This window comes from Ambystoma mexicanum, chromosome 5p (assembly GCF_040938575.1).
Source record: "Ambystoma mexicanum isolate Mex_15411 chromosome 5p, UKY_AmexF1_1, whole genome shotgun sequence".
In the NCBI taxonomy this organism is placed as follows: Eukaryota; Metazoa; Chordata; class Amphibia; order Caudata; family Ambystomatidae; genus Ambystoma; species Ambystoma mexicanum.
The window spans coordinates 1,017,176,051-1,017,182,381 of NC_090930.1; positions in this window are offsets into that span (position 1 = coordinate 1,017,176,051).

Consider the following 6,331-nt stretch of genomic DNA (forward strand, 5'->3'; position numbering starts at 1 on the left):
TACGTCGCCAGCACTGTTTTCCGTGTCGGAGCATGCTGGCATGACAGCTGTGTCACCTATGGTGCTGCTACCACCAGAGGCAGTGCCATCAGATACGTTCTTTGGGGGGACCTGTGGTGCTGGGGTTGTGGACTTGCTGGCTGCTGGGGTGCCTGTTGCAGTCCCCTCCAGTGTGCTGCCACTTGATTCCTGCTGCTGCCGTGTCTTGATCCTTGCACCTGAGGTGGAGGCTCTTGGGACGTTGGTCCTGGCCCTCTTTGCAGGCGTGCTGGTAGGGGTGTCCTGCAGCTCGTCGTTGGTATCGGACCCTGTGGTGGAGTAAAGAGGGGCGAGCGTTAGTTATGGGTCTGTCGGATTTGGAATGGCAACGTATCAAATGCATTGGGGTGGTACATGAGGCTGATTTGGGACTGGGCCTTGGAGGTGGTCTCATTTTCGTGTGGATTGAGGATGCATTCATTTGGCTGCCTGCAGTTAGGGGGTGCATGCTGCACATGTAGGGGTTGTTTATGGCATCTTGATTGATTTGTTTATTCATTCTGACTTTTAGAGGGCGCTGTCAGGGCAAAGTATGTATTGCACTATGGGGTCACATGGTACTGCACATGTTCGTGGTTTGTGGATTTCGCATTGTTTCTCTTGGCCAACCTACCTGATTCTCCGGATGTCGGCACTCCTTTCTCCATCCCTCCGACTCCCTCTATGCTCTCCATTCCTATGGTGGAGGCGCAGATTTCCTCCCAGGGGGTCAACTTGATGGGCGACTCTGAACCCCCCCCGGTAGCTGTGGCGATGTTCCTGTTCGCAGAAAGTATGCTGCGTACGCGGATCCGCAGGTCGTCCCACCGCTTGCGACATTGCTGTGGCGTGCGGGGTGTTGTCCCCACCGCACTTACGCGCTGTGCCACCAGGGCCCATATGGCCTTCTTGTTGGCAAGGGCCGTCCTGGTCATTTGACTGGAGAAGACGACGGCGGCATTTTCCTGGAGGGTCTCGGTGAGCACGGTCAGTTCCTCTCGGGAGAAGTGTACCTGCCGCTTGCGGTCACACGCTTTCTTGGCTACCTTTCCCATATTTATTTTTTTAACTGGGGTTGCTAACGGGTTGGGATGTGTGTCAGGGTCGGATTTTTAATGGTTGTGTTGGGATTCGGTTTTTATAGTTGTGCGGCGTGCTGTTTCCCGTTCCGGCCACATGCTTTTACTTCCGTTTCCGTATATTTACGGTGGCCGTAATTTGCGGTGCCCGCTCGTTACGGTGACCGCTCATTACGGTGACCGCTAAGATGGGTGGCGGTATTGCACCTGGTGCAGCGTACGGCGGCGGTAAGGGCCGTTTTGGGGTCATTTCCGCCATCGCAGCCTTTCGGATTCCGCCATGGCGTAATGCTCGTGCCCGATGGGTCGTGATTAGCCGCACTTTGCTCCTTCGTGCAATGGCGGAAACGCTATTTACGCTGTTGCGGTCCGGTCAGTCACTTTCCGCCAGGGTCGTAATGAGGGCCTTTGCTTTGATGTCATCACGGCGGCACATTTCCCTCTGATACTAGGTATCTCCTGGTTACAACGTCATAACCCCAGAATAGATTGGACGGCTAACAAACTCAGCTTTGATTCAGACTATTGCAGAGAACATTGCATGAAGGGACTCCAGATTGAAGTCCAATCCAGCATTACCGAAAGACTATCCAACATCTCAGTTTCCTCTATCCCAGTACAGTACCAGACTTTTTCAAAGGTGTTTGAAGATGTAAACCCTAGACTCCTCCCACCTCACCGTAATGAAGACTGTAGCATAGACCTCAAGGAGGAGGTTTCTCTTCCATTTGGACGGATGTATCCCTTGTCCTTAGCAGTGAAGGCAGCTCTGAAGGATTATCTAGATGCCAACTTGGAGAATGGACTGATCCAACCGTCAAAGTCTTCAGGAGGGGCATCATTGTTCTTTATATCTAAGAAGGACTCAAAGGAATTACGTCCATGTATCGATTACAGGGGTTTAAATAGCCTGACTGTCCGTGACAGATACCCAATGCCCCTTATTCGAGACATTCTCGAGGCTGTCCGGAACTCAAGGGTATTCACCAAACTCGACCTACGAGGGGCCTACCATTTGTTAAGGATTAAGAGAGGGGATGAGTGGAAGACTGCATTTAGAACACCAATGGGGTTGTTCGAGTACTGCGTGATGCCATTCGGATTAGTGAACGCCCCGGCGATATTTCAGAGATTTGTAGACAAGATCTTTGCAGATCTTCTATATACATCCATCGTGGTATATCTGGATGATATACTGATCTTCTCACCTTCCTTGGAGGAACATTGAGTCCATGTAAGTGTGGTTCTACAGAGACTACTAGAGAATCATCTCTTTGCCAAGCCGGAGAAGTGCATCTTCGACGCTTCCGAGGTCTCATACCTTGGGTTTATCTTGTCCGCTAATGGGGTGCGAATGGATCCTAACAAGATTCAGGCAATAGACCGATGGCCAGATCCTTCCTCTGTTAAGGAAGTGCAACGCTTCCTAGGTCTGGCAAATTTCTATCGCCGGTTCATTCCGAAATGTTCAGACCTGGTTTTGCCCATAACCTCGCTCCTCAAAAAGGGAGTGGTTTTTCACTGGGATACTGAAGCACAGGAGGCATTCAAGAACCTTAAGAAACATTTCACTTCTGCTCCGGTTCTACTACAACCTGATCAGACCAAACCGTTTGTCCTGGAGACAGATACCTCCGGAGGTGCCTTGGGGGCAGTCTTATTACAAGAGGATCGTAAAGGGGAAGAACACCCCATAGCTTACTATTCCCGTACCTTGACGGGAAGTGAAAGGAATTATTCTGTGCTCGAGAGAGAGCTATTGGCTATGCGAGCTGCCTGTCAAGAATGGAGGCACCTTTTGCAAGGGGCAGCACAACAGTTCACGATCCGTACGGATCATAGAAACTTGAAGGTACTCCAGCAGATGGAGTGTAGAAATTCGAGACATGCTCGCTGGGCATACTACTTTTCCAATTTTGACTTCCAAATCACCTATATACCTGGATCTCAGAACAGTGTTGCTGACGCATTATCCCGAAGCTGGGTAGATGAGGAGAAGCCAAAATTACAGAAGGAAACAATCCTACCGAAGCATCATTTTTACATGATAGCAAATCTTTTTCTACAGGAGGTTCATAGTGGATTGGAGGAAATACACATGAAGAAAGAGAAACCTACCAATTACAAGAGATTGACGGACTATGGTTTCACCAGTCTGCACTATTTCTACCTACCTCGACTCTTCGGAACCAAGCCATCAGCTTTTGTCATGATCTACCCTTGGCAGGACATAAGGGAGAAAAGGCAATTTATGAGCTGATATCCATAAGTTTTTGGTGGCCATCTATGCGAAAGGATATCACCTCCTATGTTTCTACTTGCCCCATCTGTGCCATCAATAAGACACCTCGTCAAAGACCATTAGGACTCTTACATCAAGCCAAGGCACCGACACGTCCTTGGGAAGACCTTTCGATGGACTTTGTAGTAGAGTTACCAACTTCAAATGGTAAAACTGCGATCTTGGTAACGATAGTATCTTATACAAAGCTAGCCCACTTTGTAGCATTACAAGGAGTACCCTCTGCCTCTGAGACGGCTACCATATTCCTCAGGGAGGTAATAAGACTACACGGCTTACCCCGAACCATAATATCTGACAGAGGAACCCAATTTACCTCCAAGTTTTGGGACTCCCTTTGTCAACAACTTGGAGTTCAACAAGCTCTCTCCTCGGGGTATCATCCTCAATCAAACGGACAGACGGAGAGACTGAACGCTAATTTAGAGCAGTACCTTCGTTGCTATTGCAATAGAGAGCAAGATAATGGGCTTCTTTGCTACCAATGGCAGAATTCACCTATAATAATACGTATCATAGGGCAATCAAGATGAGTCCTTTCAAATGTACCTATGGGTACCATCCGCACCACTTACCAGGAGTCCTAGCTCCAAGGTCTAAGATCTCCACACCAGCCATAGAAGAGATGCTAACGGATCTCAGAGTGTCACACAAAGAAGCATTGCGAGCATTGGAAGACAGTAGGAGGAGATACAAGGTGTCCGCCGACACCAAAAGAGGTCCTACTCCATTATGGAAGCCAGGAGATCGAGTCTGGCTCTCTACTCTGTATTTACCTCGTTGGACCCATATGGGTAAATTTGCAACCAGATTTATAGGTCCATATCGCATTCTATCCAGGATCAATCCAGTTGCATTCAAATTACAACTCCCCAGCGCCTTAAGAAGAATTCATCCGGTCTTTCATTCATCGCTTCTAAAGGCTCATAAGGAAGATCCTTACAAAAGAACAAGAAGAAGCCCGATCACTGCCCCTCGCGATGAACCAAAGAAGTATGAAGTGGCCAGATTGGTGGATTCTCGTTACAGAAGGGGAACTCTTCAATACCTAGTCCATTGGAAGGGTTATCCGATTGCTGAAAGAACATGGGAACCAAGATCCCATGTACATGCCCCACGACTTGTTCAACAGTTCCACCGACGGAATCCGGGAAAGCCTGGAGGAAGCAAGTATCGAAGGAGGCATACTGTCATGCACCAGCCCTGGAAGTTCATGCATAGATGGAAATACCACTAACATGGTTCTGATAGTTCCAAGTTGACGGTCTAGTTTTTATCCAAAATGGCCGCCGGAACCAATAAACAACAATGCATTCTGGCGCCCGGCGCGTTGTATCAACTTTGTTACGTACGCTGCCAGTTTCTTTCCCAAAGGCGACTTGCAGTTCAGAGCTCCTTCTCTCTCCTACTCTCCTTTCTGTATGTATTTCACCTTTATCTCCTCACATGGGTGTCTACAGGTTAAGGTAAGGTAGCGGTTGGTTCTGTTTCGCTGTTCGTTCGTACACGTAGCGATAACCACCTTTTGTGTCTGCCGCTATTTCCATATAAGTGTCTATCTCAGCTATCTCTCTCAGCCTTTCTCTCTATATTTACTGCCTTCCTGTGTATCGGAAGTCTTTACATTTTTCTATTTCTTTCCCGCTATCTTCTATCTTTTATTCTTACCTGTTTCTTTCTTTCTTTGCCGGTGTCCGGTTCCTTTCCGTTTTTTGTGAGAACAACTGGAGTCTGTTTTCCTCTATTCAGCCCTTCCTTAATCTATCAGAGGAATCTTTGAAGACTTTTGTACCCTTCCCAAAGGACAATTGAAAGGTACTACCAAACACTCACCACATCTGAAGACGGACGGTTAACATCTCTCAGGGTTTTTTGCCTTTGGGCTTTTTCCCAGCACAAAGGGCGTGCTCCTTGGGTTTCCCCAAGATCTGTAAAACATCCAGATCAAGGTGGCCACCGAGGGAGCGCCTCCTTACTTACGTCAGAAGAAGGAGAAGAGGCCAGTGGAAAGCATAAGAACCAGGAAGAAGACAATAGCATTAAAGTTGGAGGAGATACAAAAAGAAACAGGTGAGGAGGAGATAGGGGAAGAGGAGTCAAGTTTTGACACCTCCAGTTATTACAAAATGTTGACTGTCAAAACAGCCAACAAGCCAGGGGGCCGCATTTCTTCTCTCACTATGACTTGGTGGGTACCTATATTCCAGGTTCACAAAATCTCATAGTAGATGCCACATCCAGGAATGGTCTGAAAGATATTGAGAAGCCATTGTTACGAGAACGCAAGTTATCCAAGGCCATCTTTCTTTGTGTAATTGACAACATCTTACAGCAGCTCCAGCAGGCCACTATAACCAATCCTCTGGATGTTGACATCAGAAAAATGTTGGTGCCATAAGGGGGTCTCCTATACTACAAGCATCATATATATATGTTCCTACGGTTCATTTACGAAGGAAGATACTACACTTGGCACATGATGCTTCAGTTGCGGGGCATTGTGGAGGAAAATCCACACAGGGTTTGATTGCAAGATATTTCTGGTGGCCAGGGTTACATCAGTCTGTTATGGACTACGTTCGCCAATGTTCTGTCTCTGCTCAGAACAAGAAGCCACAAACCTTCCCAGTCGGTCAATTGACTCAGGCTTCTTTACCTTCCAGACCATGGAAAAGAATATCTACAGACTTTATCACTGAACTACTTCAGTATCAATTATGTATGTCGATAATGGTCACTGTGGATTCTCTCAGCAGGATGGCCCATTTCTCTCCGTTACCCAAATTACATACTGCAGTGGAAATGAGCCATGTCTTTATGAAAGATGTATTCCGATTAAATGGCCTACCAAACGTTATCGTATCTGACTGTGGTACACAATATACCTCTAAATTCTGGATTGCTTTATGTAAGGAGTTTGGTATTGACAGGG